At 38.2% G+C, this 21,053-nt stretch overlaps 1 long non-coding RNA gene across 1 annotated transcript; it reads right to left on the bottom strand.

The window, feature by feature from the left end:
- Nucleotide 1: 1 nt before the first annotated feature.
- On the bottom strand, nucleotides 2–19,501 carry LOC121400493. Its single transcript, XR_005965776.1, has 4 exons — nucleotides 19,197–19,501; nucleotides 9,957–10,271; nucleotides 2,379–2,537; nucleotides 2–873 (listed from the first exon to the last, which is right to left on the bottom strand). It is a non-coding gene; the product is annotated as an uncharacterized LOC121400493 (long non-coding RNA).
- Between the last annotated feature and the right edge of the window lie 1,552 nt (nucleotides 19,502–21,053).

Consider the following 21,053-nt stretch of genomic DNA (forward strand, 5'->3'; position numbering starts at 1 on the left):
CTAGTCAGCATGCCAACCTGGTCTCAGTACCAGGTGTAGAGTTTGCATATGGTAGAGTGAGGGGTCAAAACACAGTGTGTCCACCCTGAATCTTGGTCTATAGGCTGGGGTCCTGCGTGTAGCAGAGGCAAGAGGCAGTATGATCAAGCCTGCAGGATACGCCCTGGGAATAGATCACAGGCTGACAGGGGGTTGGCTGCTCAGCTCAGGTTTTGGAAAGTGCATGTATCGCTGTTACTGCCAATGCTGTGAGGATTATTTGCAGAAGAACAGCAGCCCCGTCACGCTCAGCGACAAGCGCAGATACAGCGATAGAAAAGTGTATTTTCTATGCCAGATATGATGGCCAATGCTGCGCTCCATTACTATCATGAACACCCCCCTCTGGCACATAGGGACAGGCGCCATTAGAGAAGCGCACGGGTCTCAGGCTGGAGACGCTGGCAGGGTGGCAGATCTAAATACCGGCACGGAAGCTCCCATACAAACGTGTGGGGGGGGGGGCTTTGCGCGACAACACATTATCTTACAAGTCAGGGTCACGCGCTCAGGCAATCCCCGAATTTCACGGAGCGACCCAGCCCCACTCTTCAACGCAGACTCGCTCAGTTCCGCCGAGATGCTAGGTACAGCGCAACTCAAATTTCCGTACTAGGTTGTAGTGACATAGTGACAAAGAGCACAGCATTGCCCATCATATCTGGCATAGAAAATACACTTTCCATGTATCGCTGTTACTGCCAATGCTGTGAGGATTATTTGCAGAAGAACAGCGGCCCCATCACGCTCCATCCTCTTCTCTCTTCAATGCAGAATACAGCCAGGGAGGAGAAATCGAGCACCGCTGGATTAATGGTCGCCTTTTCGCCGTTTCTGAAGAGGACAGGAAGTGGAGTTTCAGTAAGTTATTTCTTAATAAAGGCTTTGCAATTTAAAAGTTTTATTTGTCTTGGTGTTTATTTTTCGTTGTATACTAACTAATTTTTTTAAATTTTTTTTTGATGTTACTGGTCCTTTAAAGCAAAGCTAAGCAAATAAGGGGTCCTTTATAAATTGACATCCCCCAATGGTTAACCATTATCCCTCTCTTTTAAAGTAACATAGTAGATGGATATGTATCTGTTTTCAGTCTAATCAGGTTCAGCCTTTTTGTCTAAATGCAACCTGATCCAAGTATAGGAGAAGGAAGAGGAACTCCAGCAGTATTACTGCAAACAACTTTTTATTCCAGGCAGTGGAAAACACAACATGTTTCGGGTTCAATAGCCTTTATCAAATGAAACCTGAACATCTGTATTTAAAAGTGACGTGTACCAATTGGGCCAAATTTGTTGCAAATAAGGGGGACTGAATCAGTGAAAGGCTGAGCAACCTTCCTGTGGTTGTGCACTACCAATATGTTGTTTTTGATTTAGCAACAAGAAGTCTTATTTTTAAATACCAATGTGACATTTAGCAAAGAATGCTTGTTGGTAAGAGCAAATGAATGTGTGCCTTAAGGTGGCCATAGACGTAACAAATACGATCGTTCTTGGAAAAGATCTTTCCAAGAAAGATCGTTCGTTTCAATACACACGTGTAGAGCTGAATCGTCAGATATACAGGTAGATATACGCGAAGAAACAATAGAATTCTACCTGTATCTGACGATTCAGCACTAACAATGGCTGATATATGGGTCCCTTCAAAGGCACCGGATCAAAATTTTCCGTCTAGCCCGATCGACAAGCCTCTTTTTCCACAATACACGCACCGAATATCGGACGAAAATTCGTTTTGTACGATATTATCTGTGCGTCTATGGCCACCTTTAGTTTTTTAGTGTGCTTTGTGTTATCAGGTTACCAGAGCTGCTACCAAGATCCTGAGAGCACTCTTCCCTAAAGCATGTAACTAATAGTTACACTAGCACTGCAAAACCCATCCCTTTACTGGTGTGTGTAGGAATGAACCAAATTAGCAGGATCAATATAAAGTTATGTGACTTAACAGCTCTGGACAACTGAAAGCAACATTGTTTTGTATGGTACATTTTTTTTTAAATAATATGTAAATATTGGTTTGGATTTGGTTGGGTCAATTCTGTTGCGGGTATTTGGCCAGATCTAGACATTATTATACATCATTATATTAATATGAGTCTTTGGCAAAAAGTAAACATGCAATGTCTTGCCTGTCTAAAACCAGAAAGGGTGCAGGAGCATTTCTTCTAAATAAAAATAAACAATTCACATTATTTCTATTATAAATTATCAGTCATTATACAGTATGTTCCTTGTGAATTTCTAACAAGTAGGAGAGATTTATAAAATGTATGCGAGCCTGTCGACCTCAAAATTACTATGGTATCAAGTCTACTGTCTTGTCAAAAATGATACCTGTAATCATTAATAATGTGCTCCTCTTCCTTAATTGCTTATAACAAGTATGATGAAGAAAAAGTATAAAGTATTTGTTACATGATCACTTTGGCTTCCATCAGAAATCTTGGAAGCAAAAAGGAGAGGGACTGGCCTGGGGTCCATGTGCTGCTGCTGCTGCAAAAAAAAAAGAGAGTAACTGTCAGTCCCCCTATAGCAGTCCACAGCCCTGCTCCTAAATTCAAATATCTCTGCAATACGTAGTGTATCCTGTTTCAGATACTGGATTCCAAATGAACAGGAAATTCGATTTTAATTATCAGTATAGATCTTGCTGTAATGCAACCTCAATGAACACTATACCTGTTGAGACTGAGAAGTATTTCTTCAATTTTTTTGCAGACAGAAAAGGGAGGTAGTTGAGCACAAGGACAGTGAATGAAAACATATAACAAAATCAGCATGCCCACACAGAAAAATGGATGATCGTTATCAATAACAGCAAAAGAATGAAACAAAGCAGTTTTCAAACCTCAAGCTTAAGGGTTGGTTACCCCCAAAACGTTGCCTTTTTTTTTTTAAATAAATAACTTTGCTTTCAACAGACATTTTCTGTATCATTATCTGAGTCATTTCTAGTTGCAAGTGCAGAGTGCTTATGCAAGATGGTACTGTACAGTATTTGCTTTAGCAGCCACTGTGTGACACTGCCGAGAGTTACACAGTTTGCTATCCACAAAAATCAAATCCTGAAGTACATAACCTTGCATATATATTAACACATTTAACCAGAACTAGGGGTAGGCAGAAGAGGCACCTGCCTAGGGCGCAACGATAGGGGGACACTAGGCAGGTACCCTTTAAATTGTCTTCTGCCTACCCCTATTCTGTTTTTGCAGCCCTCTGTTTTTCGCCTCTGCACCTCTCTCCCCCCTCCCCTCCGTCTTTCTTCCCCCTCCGCTCTGTCGCTTTCCCCTGTCACTCCAACTCCCCTCCATCGTTTTCCTTTTGTCACTCCCACCTCCCCTCTTTCAATCCCACCTCTGTCCCCTGTCCTACCGGCTCGATATGAAGTTGCGGTCTAGCGTGCGGGAGGGGGAGCTGGAGCAGTGTGGCCTGCCGGGTTGCCTAGGGCACCCAGCCGGCTTGGTCCGGCCCTGAATGGATGTTTTTAAACTGAAAAGTACCAACTTCTGTATTTCCTATTTAATTTTGTAGGCGCTACAGGGGGCAATCAGGAGCGTTTGAAATGTGCCAGTGGACAAGGGTTGTGTATGCCTTTACCCCAAACATATAAAAAATATTTCTTAGTAATGAAAATGTTATACAAAGTAATTCTGAATTCATGCTTAATTCATTTTAATTAGATGGCACTGAACTATCTACCTTTAAATGTGGTTTAACTAATTAATTCAATACAGGAAACGCTAAATTAATTGTACATAGATGAATTTATATTAATTGATTTTTCATCACATGAACTACTTAAATTCATGAGGTAAAGGTGAACTTAAACTAATTTGGTGTTCATTTATAACTTAATATTAAATGGTATATTAGATTGATCTATTTCCATATTGGGTAAAGGTGATTGGCAGAAATGATATTGTTTAAATAAAATTTAGTGGATTTTTTAAAGCATCTTCTGAGTGCATTGTGAGACTCTTTCTTTTTTTGTATATACAATCTCTTCAATATATCCTTACCTTTCCTAAGGGCTTTAGCACACGGGCAGATTCAGGGAGATTTAGTCGCCTGTCGACTTATCGCCTTTTCTTCAGTGCGGAAGTCTCCCCAAAACTGCCTTCCCCCTGCTAAAATGAAAAATAGATGCGACAATGCACTCGCGGCGCTTCGATTCCTGAAGTCACCTGAAGTTGCCTCACAAGTAAACTTCGGGCGACTTTGGAAATCTAAGCGCCACAAGTGCATTGCAGCAGACGATTTTTCATTTTAGCAGGCGGAAGGCAGGGGGAAGGTAGTTCAGGAAGATTGTTGCCCCGAAGAAGAGGCGATTAGTCGACAGGCGACTAAATCTCCCAGAATCTGCCCCTGTTCTAAACGCCTAAGAGAAAACATATCAAATTCACACTCCACACAGTAGTTTTTTTTTTAAATTGCCACCTGCCCCGGAAGGGAGATCCCGAGGTAAGCGGTCATGTTGGTCAGAGCGAATTACACGTTTCTGACGTCAAATAAGTAAGATGAGGCCCCAACCTGAGCGCATGCTCTATTAGCCTGCACCTTTGGTTGGGGATAATATTTTTTGACAATAGGTACCCTTTTTAAAGAGCTGAGTTTAAAAGCAGGCTTTAATTTGCAGAACCACAACAGATATATCACCTTCACTAGTTACATTCATCTCTTCCGTGTGGAAGATTTCTTGGAAATATTCACCATAATGGGGTAATGTGAAATGGAAATGTCAATTACTGTTGCAGTTAACTAGTCAAAAAAGAGGAGTGCAAAGCACTGACATGTTTGTATAGGATAGTATAAAAGTCAAGCAATGTAGGTAACAATACATCAAATATACCATTTATTATCAAGCAGTTTCCTTGTCATAATAAATCAGGCAGAATATAAAAGATTCTGGCATTGTTTCTTCCATGTCTTACTTAAATGCAGCATTTAAGATGCTCTTTTTAGTTTTCCGTCTACTGATTGCTACCCACCATCACTGGGCACAAAAAAATGTGTTTAATATACATACTCCCACTGACAAAGAAAGAAACAGCTTGTTCTTTAGCCATCTTATGCAGCTGAGCACTCAGCTACTGCTACATGAATAGTTTCCTAGCTCCTAAGCAGAAGTATAATCACAAGGGGTGATGTGGTCATGACTGCCTAATGGCCCAAAGTCCTGAAAGGAGCCCTTGGCAATAAATTTTTTTATTTTTTACCAAAGAATAAATTAAAACTACGTACAATGTCATTTATGTGGATCAAAAGATAGACAGAGGGGGGTTGATAAAGAAACTGCTTACTACTATGGCTATGAGTTTTTAAGGTGTTAAGGAGTTAATGGCATGCCATAAAAACATTATTTGACATTATAGTAGTACTGTATCTCCCTTTTTTATGTTTTTTCAGGGGACCAGAAAAAATGGTGTAAGATCCGGGGGAAATGTAATGTCAGGGAAATACATTATGCATTATACATTGGCGTTACCACAAAACTATGGTGGTGTAAAATGCGAGGGAACTTCTCAGGTTTATATATACATATATATACATATATATATATAGATATATATATATATATAGATATATATTCACCGAAAATCTGCACTCACCACAGTAATGGCCTGGTGCTAACCAAATGTAATGTAATCCAACAGTAGAAACTAAAAAGCACACACGGCACACGATTTTCATAAAAACGTGAACAACTTTTATTCAATCTCCATATTGTAACACAGATTCAGTGGGTGTTTTATATGACACACCGATGATTTTTAGGCGTTTGTTTTAACTAGTTATGTCCTGTAGTATTAAATGATATATGTGCACTTTAATAGTAATAAGTATGCTAATCATATTGGCACCATATGTGTAATAATGGATATAAGCGAAGAAATTAGTACAGCACCCACTGTTTAGAATAAAACGGCCTTTATTGGACCAAGGGCATTACAGCAACGTTTCAGACCAACTGGTCTTTTATCAAGCTAACCAACATGTGATTCAATAGTGCTATTTATACTCTCACACACCATCTAGTGGACATTTTGTATCAACTAATATATATAAAACATGGACCAATCAATAAATCATTGTTTTTCATGTGCTAACATATAGTTATAGCAATACACAACACCAGTGAACAATAATAATTTGAAGACGACCAAATTTGTAATGTGAAATTATCTGTAAGACATAAGAAGTAATAAAAAAGATAAAAATCAGTATAAAAACATATCAGAGTAATATTAAAATCATCGGAAGATAGGACTCAAATCATACTCTTTATTTAAGCCCCCCGGTTCCAGGGTTTCCAATTTTCTAATCCAGTAGGCCTCCTTATACAATAGCTCCTTTAGCCTATCTCCTCCCCAGCGCTTAGGCTCAATAGTTTCTATAATCTGAAATTTTAACTGATTAATTCTATGAGCATGCTCAATAAAATGGGAGATATCCAATCCAGTTAACACCTTCTGTAGTGACTCTTTAGATCTTAAACCCCTTAGTTCATTTATGCCTAAGTGTGACAACATCTTTGTAGAAACGTATATTAAGCATGTTTCCAGGGAAATTCAACAACTGGAAGAAAAATACCGGAAGGGGGATATACATCTGTTACCTAATAATTTGAATAAAGATGAATATCAGGCATTGCAAAATCTGGTAGATTCACCAGAGATCATTATCAAGGCGGCCGATAAGGGAGGTGCATTGGTGTTGCTGGATAGAGAGGACTACGTTGCTGAGATATTACGCCAACTTAGCGATGATACAACGTATCACAAATTAAATAAAAATCCAATAACCGAAATAGAACAAAAAATTAAGTTATTACTTAATGAAGCATTGGAGATAAAAATAATTGATGGGAAATTGGCAGCATTCTTACAGCAACGTAGTCCTCTTACTCCAGTATTCTATGTCCTCCCTAAGATACACAAAAATTTAGAACATCCCCCAGGGAGACCTATTGTGTCCTGTGTGGATTCAATTCTTTCCCCCATTGCAATTTTTGTTGACAAAGTCATTAGACCATATGTAGTGGCTCATCAGTCATACATTAGAGATACTAGTGATTTTTTGACTACATTAACAAGTGTTTCACAAGATACCGAAGGTATCTGGTTGGTGACTCTGGATGTTGAGAGTCTCTACACCTCCATCCCACATGATGGGGGTGTGGAAGGCTGTTGCATCCGAGCTCCTAAAGGATGACTCTATGGATGGTTCACAAAAAAAGTTTGTTTTACAATGTTTGGAATTACTTTTGCATAACAATTATTTCCAATTCGAGAATGATTTCTATATGCAAATAAGAGGCACGGCAATGGGGTCCAATGTGGCCCCCGCATACGCAAACATTTTCATGAATCAATTCGAAATAAAGTTCGTATATGGCAATGAATTGTTTAAAACATACTGCAAAAAATGGTTGCGTTATATAGATGACGTGTTTGGGTTGTGGGCGGGGCCATATTGGACCCTTGAGAGGTTTGTACAGGAAATAAATAATTCCCTACCTTTTATAAAATTTTCCCTTAATGCCCATCTGGAGGAGATCCCATTTTTGGACACTAGGGTGTATAAACAAAATGGATGCCTAATGACAGATTTGTATGTAAAATCCACAGATCGAAATTTATTACTACACTATCGATCCTTTCATCCACCACAATTAAAGAGAGCATTACCCAAATCCCAACTAAGTAGGGTGAAGCGAATAGTTACCTCAAGCGAGATAGAAGAGAAGAGACTGACAGAAATGTGTAACAAGTTTCGTGAGAGGGAATATCCAGATAATCTCCTAAATAAACAATTAGAGGTAATAAAGAATCAGGAAAGAACAGAGATGCTAAAAGGAAAAGAAAAGAATAGGGAAAATCATGTCACATTTGTAACGGAATACAACACCCTGAGTAAACAGGTTGCTAATATTCTAAGACGACACTGGCCACTAGTTAAGGATAACTTACCCCAAGTAACGGCATTTGACAGACCCCCAGTTATAGCCTATAAGAAAGCGAGGTCACTTGGTTCAATGCTAGTGCATTCAGATATTGGAAGAGATAGTAAACAAAAGAATATGGAAATTAGGGGAAAAATAGGATCCTATCCGTGCCTTAATTGCAACTGTTGCTCTAATGTACAAATAGGGGAAAATGTTTTTCACCCCAGAAGGGGTAACCCCATAAAAATTAGAGGACGTTATTCTTGTAGTTCCACGTATGCAGTATATGTCATCAAATGTCCATGTGGACTAGCATACGTGGGACAAACCAAGAGAACGGTCCATGAACGGATACGTGAGCATAAATCTGTGATTAGGACGGGAAAAAAAGATCAAGCAGTGGCTGGGCATTTTATTGAGCATGCTCATAGAATTAATCAGTTAAAATTTCAGATTATAGAAACTATTGAGCCTAAGCGCCGGGGAGGAGATAGGCTGAAGGAGCTATTGTATAAGGAGGCCTACTGGATTAGAAAATTGGAAACCCTGGAACCGGGGGGCTTAAATAAAGAGTATGATTTGAGTCCTATCTTCCGATGATTTTAATATTACTCTGATATGTTTTTATACTGATTTTTATCTTTTTTATTACTTCTTATGTCTTACAGATAATTTCACATTACAAATTTGGTCGTCTTCAAATTATTATTGTTCACTGGTGTTGTGTATTGCTATAACTATATGTTAGCACATGAAAAACAATGATTTATTGATTGGTCCATGTTTTATATATATTAGTTGATACAAAATGTCCACTAGATGGTGTGTGAGAGTATAAATAGCACTATTGAATCACATGTTGGTTAGCTTGATAAAAGACCAGTTGGTTGCTGTAATGCCCTTGGTCCAATAAAGGCCGTTTTATTCTAAACAGTGGGTGCTGTACTAATTTCTTCGCCAGTATTGCCAGTGGAAGGTGGCCATTGGAGGACGTGCACCCAGCCAAAGAAGAGAGTTACAGTTGTGCTGACTACTAATCTGCTATAATAATGGATATAATGCACTGATTGGTTAATAGGGGTATAAAAAGTGTGTTTTACTTCCTGTTCACTATGCTGATGATGGTCCCGTGTGGACCGAAATGTGTCGATATGGAGATTGAATAAACGTTGTTCACGTTTTTATGAGAATCGTGTGCCGTGAGTGCTTTCTACCATTGGAAAATATATTATATATATAAGTTATATATATATATATATATATATATATATATATATATATATATATATACGCATACTGTATATGAGGTTTCATTGTACTTTAAAGGAGCAGTAACATAAAAAAAGAAAGCGTTTGAATATAAAGTGCTATTCCCTGCACTTTTCAAAATTGTGTGTGCTTCAGAAACAATTTTCTATAGATGAGCTGCTGTGTATCCATAGGGGCAGCCATACAGGTTGAATAAGGATAAAGGACACAGGTTAAATAGAAAATAACAGGTGTGCTGAATAGAACACAAAGGTTTCAGTTCAAGAAAATCAAGAGTCAAATGCTATTCAAGTTTGACACAGGACATAAGTATTAAAAACCCACTTAGTAAATAGGTCAGTTGTTATATTATCATAAAACATAGAATACCACTATACCACTTAAAGGTGAACTACCCCTTTAAAGCGTTTTCCACCCAAAAATAATTTTTCTGAAATTTTAATAATTTAAATAATTAATTTATATGCATTGTAAAGTTGCTTATACAATGTAATAACATTTTCATTCATTATGCAAAAAAACGTTTTAGGGGTAAACTTCACATGTAAGAGTATATTCTGAAATCCATTTTAGTTCACTATAAGTGCAGGCCCAGCTAGAATTTAATGAAAGAGCAGGCCCGGATTTATCAACGGGACCCCAAGGCCAATGCCCTCTCTGTATGATACACTCGCCACGCCTACTCAATTGCATACCTTCCAACTGTCCTGCATTACGTGGGACAGTCCCGATTTTTGATGCCTGTCCCGTTGTCCCAGATAGCTGCAGAGATGTCCTGCGGTGTCCCGATCTTCGGATCTGCCCAGCTTCTTCCGGAAATCTTCTCTTCAGGTCTTCTCAGCTCTTTCCGATGTGTGGTTGGCTTTGGATCTTTCCGGTGCACTTGTTTGGCTCATTCCCGTGCTTCGGGTCATCTTGGCTCCTTCCAACAAGCTTTCCGAACTGAAATCTCACGTGATTAGAATTTTCAAAGAAGTTAGAAGATCATATGCCTGCAAGTTGTTCTCCTGCTGCTGGTGAAGTGATAAATAACTCAATATCATTAGCATATCAGATATTTCTGTATATAGCAGTAGTTTATTGCTTGTTTAATTTATGTATGAATAGGTACCAACAAGCAAGCATTAGCGCCTGACAATAGCACTACATCTCAATACAAGAACTTTATTTTCAAGGTATATAGTATTTTTTTAATTCAACAAGCAGCAGTTTGAGGAACAATTAGGGAACAAATGAAAGCACTGCTTGGGAAAAAGAAGAGAGAAACGAAAGACATCTTGCAGGGTCAGCAGGAGAAAAAGCCATGAAGCACAAAGTGATGAAGAGACCTGTGATCCGCAGTACATCTGTTCACTACAGAAATGTGGAAAAAAAGGTACATTACTGACATCACACAGTGGGACATTCACTAAGATTCGTAGTTGCGCCAGGCGTAACTTCGCCGCACTTTGCCAGGCGTAGTTTCGCCAGCGCTCCGCAAATTCACTAAAATCCGAAGTTGCGCTCAGGGGTAGCGTAAGGTTGTGAAGTTGCGCTAGCGTTGATTCGCTAAGCGAAGCAAAGTTACACTAGCGATGGTTGATTTGCATTCGGCGCCAAATACGATCAATCACTACAAATGCCTGGGAAACCTTCAAAACATCAAATAAAACTTTTATTTTGCACTACACATGTGCCCACTGTATAGTTAAGTTGCCATGAGTTAGGAAATGTACGGGGGGAAGGAGGGGAGCCCCAAAACATTTTTCAATCTTTTTCAGCCTATCACCCATAATATAGAAAAAACGCCAGCGTTTTTTGGGACTTAGAAAAAATTTGAACTTTTTTTAAAGCAATCCCTATCTACTCTATTGCGCTTCGCCTGGTCTGAGGTGGAGAAGGAAGTCTAGCGTAAAAGGTAGCGTTCAGTACAATGCGCGCGTTAGTGAATTTGCGTAGTTACGTCCAATCCGCCAGGCGTAAGGGTGCGAAGTAACACTAGCGAATTTACGCCAGCGTTCCTTAGTGATTTTGCGAAGTAACGAAAATGCCCAACGCTAGCGAATTGACGCTAGCTTTAGGCACTTCGGCGCATAGTGAATTTGCCCCACAGTGTCTTGGATGGATGGATTTTAATCCATCGATCAAAGGATTTTCCGTCGATCAAAAAAAGCTTAGAAAGCTTATGGGGAAAGTCCCCATAGGCTAACATTGTAGCTCTGTAGGTTTAAAATGCCGAATTAGGTAGTCAAAGTTTTTTTAAAGAGACAGTAATTCGACTATCGAATGGTTGAAAAGTCAAACGATTTTTTGTTCGAATCGTTCGATTCGAAGTCAAAGTCGTAGTCGAAGGTCGAAGTAGCCTATTCGAAGGTCGAAGCACCCACAAAAAAAAACTTTGAAATTCAAAGTTTTTTTTACTTCGAATCCTTCACTCGAGCTTAGTAAATGTGCCCTCTAATGTAAACTTTTTACAAAGCTCACCTCCCCAAGCATCACTTCTTTTGGGTCAGGTGCTGTACTGGGGGACCCACTCCTGTCACCGGGTCACATCAATATCTAAAAAATACCAGCAGCACATTGAATTGGGTTGCAACAGTGTACAAACAAGAATAATTTACTAAGCCCACATACAAAAGGCAACATTTCGGGCCTACCAGGCCCCAACATTTCGAGCCTACCAGGCCCTTAAGCTGTAAGGCATGTAATATACAGTAGCCAGGTTTCTGATAGATAATAATTGAGGAAGCAATCTTCCATAGACTCCATTTTAATAAAATAATTTTTAAATTTTAAAATTGTAATCATGTATTTGATCCCAACTAAGATAATAATTAATCCTTACTAGAGGCAAAACAAACCTATTTTTGAGTATGGAGATCTAAATTACAGAAAACCCCAGGTCCCAAGCATTCTGGATAATAAGTCCCATACCTGTGTATCTTAACAGCTGTCATTTCTATGCATAAAATCTATTTACAATGCAAAATTCGGATGTTTTGGAGGTTCAACTTTGAATTAACTTTTAGTATGATGTAAAGAGTGATATTCTGAGACAGTTTGAGATATTTAGCATGTTTCTCAGCAGCTCTCCAGTTTACAGTTTCAGCAATCTGGTTGCTAGGGTCCAAATCACCCTAGCAACCATGCATTGATTTGAATAAGGCACTTGAATATGAATAGGAGGTTCACCTTTGAATTAACTTTTAGTATGATGTAAAGAGTGATATTCTGAGACAGTTTGAGTTATTTAGCATGTTTCTCAGCAGCTCTCCAGTTTACAGTTTCAGCAATCTGGTTGCTAGGGTCCAAATCACCCTAGCAACCATGCATTGATTTGAATAAGGCACTTGAATATGAATAGGAGAGGCCACTGAGAGCAACAACCAAGGGGTTGGAGAGCAACATGTTGCTCATGAACTACTACTGGTTGGGGATCACTGGCCTATAACATACTAAGTTACATTAAAGGTGAACCATACCTTTAATATACTGACTGATATTCTGGGACCAGCTTGAGACTGCAGAGAAAGTGATAGTAAAAACATATAGAGAGTGGTGGAGAACTGGATTGTTTTTTGGCAAGCACATTAGTTTCCATTTAAAGTCTTCAAAAATAAACTTGATATTGCCACCAGGGCCAGAACTATGAATTGCCAGGGAGATCTGTGCCTACAACAATCATTGTGGAGAATGGGGATGGGTCAGCTGCAGAAAACCTATTGTGGTTTTTTGTTTATTAACTAACATATTAAATAACATTGCCACACTTTCAAAAACCCTCTACTACAGCATCCGTGTTCTAAAAACGTATTGGCCCAGCTCTGTCACTGAAGGAATTACGTATTTCCTCATTAAATTACCACCAAAAGTGCTTTAATAAATGATGATCTAGAGCATTGCCTTTTTGGTTCTAAACCAATGAAATTCAGTATAGAACAATTTAACTTTACATTCTTATTTTTGTTTCTTCAACACCATGGGCAAAACATCTGAATTTTGCATTGTAAATAGATTTTATGCATAGAAATGACAGCTGTTAAGATACACAGGTATGGGACTTATTATCCAGAATGCTTGGGACCTGGGGTTTTCTGTAATTTAGATCTCCATACTCAAAAATAGGTTTGTTTTGCCTCTAGTAAGGATTAATTAAATCTTAGTTGGGATCAAATACATGATTACAATTTTAAAATTATTTTATTAAAATGGAGTCTATGGAAGATTGCTTCCTATATTTTGGAGCTTTCTGGATAATGGATTCCAGATAACAGATCCTATACCTGTACTTTAATGTTAGGTTGCTATAGGTTATTAGGCCTAGCTCAGACCTTGTGATATTTACTACATTACCCTCTATTACCTACAATGCCATTTTGGAGCAGACCTGATGCTATCCCCACTAACCCACCATCCAGAAAGCTCCCAATTACAGAAAGGCTGTCTCCCATAGACTCTATTTTATCCAAATAATCAAATTTTTTAAAAATCATTTCCTTTGTCTCTGTGATAAATAAAACAGTACCTTGTACTTGATCCCAACTAACTTGTATTTGATCCAAACTAAGATGTACTTAATCCTTACTGAAAGCAAAACAAGCCGATTGGGTTTATTTAGTGTTTACATGATTTTCTAGTAGACTTATAGTATGAAGATCCAAATTATGGAAACATCCATTATCTGGAAACCCCCAGGTACCGAGCAATCTGGATAACAGGTCCTAAAGCTGTATAAAAAATGTTTTCCCCTTCCCACCCCTAATTTGCATTTGCAAATTAGGATTTGGTTAGGTATCGCGAAGGATTCATGGGTTCCGACAAGTCCAAAATAGTGGATTTGGTGCATCCCTAATTTCAATTCAGCTTGAATGGATGCCCCTGGTAAGGTACCACCTGAAATGCCACTAAAATGGTACTGTCTGTCCAGCCACTCATTCAGCATTCTTTTCTCTCACTACATAATATCATTTTGGTGTTTCTACTGGAGTACCACAGAGCTCTCTCTCTCTCTCTCTCTCTCAAATAACCCTTGATAGTAGACCTTACTATTGTTAAAAAAAAATTAATATCAATAAATAAAAATATATTGTTTTTAGAGAACTAAAAACAATTCCGGACTAGTGAAGCCGTTAAAGATGAGAACTGATATTATGGTCTAATTGAAGATGCAATAACTAATGAAAACGATCTAATGCTAATGCAACATGGGGCATCAGTGTTATCATGCAACTGCACTCGGATCCACTGTATCAAACTTGGTGCGGCACACCATTTCAGTGCCAAAATCATTTGTTCTGTGTGTCACAAGAGAAGGCTGATGCTTGTGGAGGGACTGATTCTTGGCCTTGCATTTATCTACAGGCTAAGAGACCACTGACTGAAGTAGAAGACTGCTATGGGGAATAAAGAAACCTTTACTGCTGGACAAAGTTTTAAAGGAGAAGGAAAGCTAACAAGGCATTTTATTGCCAATAGCTGCAATAGTGCAAGCTAGAATGCTATATTTATTCTGTAAAATGTTTTACCATACCTGAGTAAAAAGCTCTAGAAGCTCTCTGTTTGATTAGGATAGCAGCTGCAGTATTAGCTTTGTGTGACATCACTTCCTGTCTGAGTCTTTCCCTGCTGACTGAGCATGCTCACGCCTGGGGCAAGGAGGTTTAAGCTGAAGGCAGGAAGTCTGATACAGAAGCCCATGTGTACACAATAGAAGGAAAGAAATGCAGTGTTTCTTTTGACAGGGGACTTAGAGCAGCATTACTTTGAGGGTTTACTGGTATATTTATATAGACCTTTCTGATAAAGTTCACTTAGTTTTAACCTTTCCTTCTTCTTTAAGGTTTAATGCAGATTGGGCCTATACAGGAAAAGCCTTTTCTAAAAACCATTTTAATAATATAAGTAAGAGTAAGGTTTATGTGTATGACTGCATGTGAAAAAGTATGTGCGCCAACTTCCACTACAGTTGGTTAAATTATTACATGATTAAAAATAAGAAAAAATAAAATCTTGTTTTGTTTCTCTCCTGAAAACCTAACTCTGGTGGGATTTGGATAAAAGCTGAAATATGATGATCCCTAGGCATTAAAGAGGCCTGCTAATATTCTGTAAAAAGATGTTAAAGCAATAAAACCATAAGAATATTTACTTTTGCAGCTTGTTTTGTATAAAGGAAAAGATAATGGGTCCAATAAGACTCCATGTTATACAGACCTTGGATTGTGTCCACAGGAATAGAGCAGAGGCTGAAAAGAAAATACACAACAGGTTCTAGTTTCTAATGGCTTGGGCCAAGAATAACGATGGAGGTTCTGGATCTGTAAATGTCACTTTGGTTTAAAGAATTGTATATAATGCTACATTTAAAATGCTAGTATCATTAGAATAAACCACATTACAGCATTAACTAAGCCACTAAAAATGCACTGCTTTTACTTAGTAAATGTGGAACCAGTGCTGTAGGTTAATTTGATTATACGTTTATTAGAATAATAAATATATAGTAGCATACAATAAAACTCATTTACAACCAATACCACCATTTTGGTGGCAATTGCTGGAAATGAAATTCAAAGTCAAAGTATTCTAACATCACCCAGCACAATGTTCAGCCCAATAGTGGGACATGCATGATAGCCCACATTTTAACACCCACAATTGTGCCAGGGGCCACCTTGCAGCCAGAGTTACACTGAAATTGTGTGAAAAAATGTTGGATTGTGGGTAAAAAAACATGCCTACTTGCACCCAAACTTGAACTTTGCACACGGAGCTTGTAATTGAGCCCTAATGTATTTTGTAGAAATTATTAGTTATCAGCACAGAAACATTTCCTTCCTATCCGCACTGTTCCCACATAATCTATGTTATTCCTATGGGCAGCCCTGTGCTGGATTCAGGAATAGCATCCTTCTATTACTCCAGTTTCCTCCTCAAATGCCCACCTCTGTGACCTTAGACTGTAAGCTCCAATGGAGGAGGGACTGATGTGGATAATGTATAATCCCTGTATAGTGCTGCAGAATATGTTAACAATATATAAATAAAGGATAAAAATAATACAGCTGCATTCAGCACCCAAAATATGAGGCCTGGTTCTCTGAACGGAGTATAAGTTTCTCTTGTTCTTTAGTAAGACTGCTAATTTTTGGAGAGTTAGACTCATATCATATCGCCCCATAAAACCTCCCCTTAAATAAAACATATCACCTGCCTGTCCCAACCTAGACAAGTCTCTGTTCTCAGAGTAAGACTGGGCCGATGGGACACCAGGAAAAAAAAAGACAGGTGGGCCTCTGCTCTTTTTTGGCCCAGCCGATCCAGGCATGCTTTCCAGTAAGAATTTTGGCCACTCCAAAGTCCCCCAACTAGAGTCCTGCGCGGGTCTATTTTTTGGATCCCGTATCCGCAACCTGCAATCAGCAACCCGGACACGCAACCTGCATTCTTACCCGATTGGACTGGCTACCCGACCCACAAGTACCTTATCCACAACCCGGACCCGCTGACCATCAAGAATCAGGAAGTGCTGTTATTGTAAACCGGAAGTGACATCATCGGAAGTAGGCATGATCAGAAAAAAGGAGTAAAAACCGCTATTGAGAAGTCCCGCGGCCCGCAGACCCGTGTCTATACTCGCACCCGGAACTTCTACCTGCAACCTGCAGGGTACCGCAGGTTTTCGCGGGTACCCGGCCCGTTGCAGGACTCTACCCCCAACTGCTGCATCTATGAGTACAAGTAAAGGTACAGTTTGCGCACACAGAGGGGCAGGAAGGTTAAGGCTGTTGGCCTAATTGAAGAATTTCTGACTGGGGTGGGGGAACCAGGCACTGTTAAGTTTGGCATCTCAACACTTTCTCTCTTGGTTCTAGTCTGATGTACAGAGGGGAGCATCAAAAGTCCTAAAATCCTTCCATTTAAAGGTAAATTTGGTTAATAAAGTTTAAAGATAAAATCACTATAAAACAAAGGATTTGAATTGGTTATGAGTTCTCTACATTAAATTTGGCCAAACTCAAGCAAACTATGATCATTTAACAATAGTGTAACAATAGGTATAAATGAAGTCTGCTGCCTCAAGATCTCTTTATTTTGCCTTTCATTAAAGGGGTGGTTCACCTTTAAGTTAACTTTTAGTATGCTATAGAGCTGCAAATTATAAGCAACTTTTCAATTGGTCTTCATTATTTATTTTGTATAGTTTATTTAATTATTTTATTTCTTCTTCAGACTGTTTCCAGCTTTCAAATGGGGGTCACGGACCCCATCTAAAACAAATGCTCTGTAAAGCTACAAATGTATTCTTATTGCTACTTTTTATTACTCATCTTTCTATTCAGGCCTCTCTTATATTCTAGGCTATTGTTTAAATCAATGCATGGTTGCTAGGGCAATTTGGACCCTAGCAACCAGATGGCTGAAACTGCAAACTGGAGAGCTGCTGAATTAAAATGTTCAGAAATAAAAAAAAAAACATGTTTCCTATAATACAAACATAAATATCAGAAACATAGTTTATTTAATGCACGAGAACACAGCAGATTTGGAAAGTTCTATATCTCCTGAACGCCAATACCAAATATATACGTTTTATAGAGAATTCTAACTTGTATAGGTCCAAATTTCCAAAGCACCAAAACGGCATACTTCTGGTTTCAAGGCTAAACATTCCACTTACTGTAGGTTTACCCTAGAAAATTACACATTTATGGAAAGAACAGATTGTGAATAATTCAATTTGGGTAAATATATCTTCTACTACAAACTACCAAGTTGCAATTTTATCCAAACAAATATAATTTTTTATAAAAATTTGTGAAAGTTTTGAAAAGTTACCTCAACGTTTCCAGAATCTTATCTCAAACATATCATTCGGTACACAGATAAAACAACCTAAATATGAAGGTAAATTTTTTGAAACTTCTCTTTATTTTTCACGGTAAATCTCCATACAAAATAAAGGCATATATCGTACATTACAGCCATATCGGCACAGCACAAAATGTCAGAAGATACAGCAGCATCACATTGAAGGTAAATTTTTGAATGAAAAAAATTAGAATTTTGAGCTATTTTTTGTGTACTTAGACTAGGGAACAGTCCAAATTCGAATATCGAAATTGAATTCGCCACCTAAAACCTGCCGAATTGCTGTTTTAGCCGGGGGACCTCCTAGAACCTATTTAGAGTCAATTATGGACTTTGAAAAGTTTTTTTGGGGAAAAGCTTCGAATCGAATTCGATCGAATGCACTATTCCTTCGATTCGAATTCGGCCGAATACGGACCTTATTCGATCGAAAACAGACCTATTCAACCAAAAATTTCAGTTGGTCTTTTTGAATTCGAATGTCAAAGTTTTTTCAATTCGAAATTCGATCCTTGATAAATATGCGCCTATTTGTACATCCCGTTAATATTTAAGGCATATTTTGAATCTCCCTTATATATTGGCCTTGATATTTCATTGTGCAAATACTTCAGATTGTTTAGACCCATTGCAACCCTGATCTAACAGATACAATTAGAAATCTAGATTTTTTATCTAGAAATAGGCATTTTACCAGCCTATATGTACAGCAGTCCTATAATTCCAATCGTTATTTGACTCCAACTTTACCAACAGTACTGGTCAGTTTTTTTGTGATCAATGACCAATTTTACTGTATATAAAATTCCCACCTGTACTTTCTTTTGTCCACTATTCATGTTACTTTGATTCCCTGACTGCCTGGCTGTAATAACCATATGCCAACATATTGAATGATAGGGATAAAGGGTGGGTTTGTCCCCCTGAAACATTAAAATCACATTAAAGTCAGCCTGTGACTTAAATAAGCCATGATTGACTGCAGGCAACTAATCTCCACGTATTCTAAATTGCTGTGATAGTGGCTGAAATTCCTCTGAGATTACAACCACTGAGGGCAGTCTCTGCCAGATAACTGAACTCACCAGACACTTGGAATGCACAAAGGTTCTCTTTTACAGAGTGGATGGAGAAACGTGGTGGTCAAAAGGAATATTTTCCTCCCTAAGATCTGCAGCAGCTCATCAGACATGGAAAGCAGGAGCAGGAACAGGAAAGGAAAAATGGGAGGAACTTACATCACACACGCAGACATGGAATAGGAGGGTTTACAGACAAGGAAATAAACACCCTGTCATATCACTTTGGTCGCTTGGTGGCAACATAACAATATATATACATTTAAATAATTAATCGTATGAATTGTAAACATAAAGGTGGCCATACATGGTAAAAACTGATTTTAGAACAATGAGAAAAACTGTCCGCTTATTGTTAAAGGAGAACTAAAGCCTAACTAAAGAAGTAGGTAGAAATGTTGTATATTATGTTTTGGGCTTCTGTACCAGCCCAAGGCAACCACAGTAAAGATCTGTGTCTCCAAAGATGCCCCAGTAGCTCCCCATCTTCTTTTCTGCTGATTCACTGCACATGCTCTGTCACTTACTGAGTTTAGCGACCCACTCATAATATACAGTACACATAGAATATAAATGCCACAATAGAAGGCTGATTAGTAATTAATACAGATAATTACTACATGGCAGCACAGAAACTGTGCAATTAGCATCAAAATTTAATAATCAGCCCTGTAGCATCAGCTTATATTACAGGCCAACCTCATTTTTCCTTGATTATTTGTGATGACCCCTAAGCTTAGCTTCTCAACAGCTTCTCAGAGCCCACTGAGCATGTGAGTGAGACACTTTCCAAGATGGTGACCCCCTGTGACAAGTTTGAAGTCCTGGATCATTGCTGTTATTGAGAAGCTGAAACTTTAAACTGGTGCAATAAGTTCAGTATATAAAATATGACATTTTTAGCCACCTTCATTTTTAGGGTTTAGTTCTCCTTTAAAGATCCAATAATTTGGATCTTCATACCTTAAGGGGCCCAATTAGTTAGATCAAGTACAAAGTTATTACAGAGAAAAAGGTAATCATTTTCAAAAATCTGGATTATTTGGATAAAATGTAGTCTATGAAAGAAGGCCGTCCCGTAATTCAGCAGTTTCTGGATAACGGATTTCCGGATTATTGATATGGTCAGTTGTGCATAAAAAAAGCTATTTAAAGGTGATACCTATATTTGCAAACTGGACACATAATCGGAGTTAATGGGCCAAATTGAAACATCACTAACGGGTCTATTAATTATTTTTAGGCATGCTTTACAGAATACTTAGCGCTTATAATAAAAGATTGCAGGGTTATTGATTGGTGTACTATCCATGTCTGCCCTTATGGCTATCTTAAGTCAACAGAGTTGAAGGCTTTGAGCCATATATGTAAGAATTATGAATCAGCATCACAGAGTTAGTTAGTAGATATTAAAGAACGGCTAAAGCAGTTATAAACAAATTATTGTTACTGTGGCAATAAACACATTTCTAAAATTATCTTGACTGCTGTACATGGAAGAAAAAGAAGATGCGGAAAAATGTAATATCTTCTAATTCAAATCATTTTGTTTGTCCTGAGGTAGTACAAGTATATTCTATTATATAGAATTTTCGGAAACTGGGGTTTTCCGGATAACTGATCTTTCTGTAATTTGGGTCTTTAAGTCTACTAGAAAACCATGTAAACATTAAATAAACCCAATAGGTTGGTTTTGCCTCCAATAAGGATTAATCATATCTTAGTTTGGATCAAGTACATGGTACTGTTTTATTATTACAGAGAAAAAGGAAATCGTCTTTAAAAATTTGGATTATTTAGGAGTCTATGGGAGACAACTTTTCCATAATTTGGAGCTTTCTGGATAACAGGTTTCAGGATAAC

This window comes from Xenopus laevis, chromosome 2S (assembly GCF_017654675.1).
Source record: "Xenopus laevis strain J_2021 chromosome 2S, Xenopus_laevis_v10.1, whole genome shotgun sequence".
Taxonomy (NCBI): Eukaryota; Metazoa; Chordata; class Amphibia; order Anura; family Pipidae; genus Xenopus; species Xenopus laevis.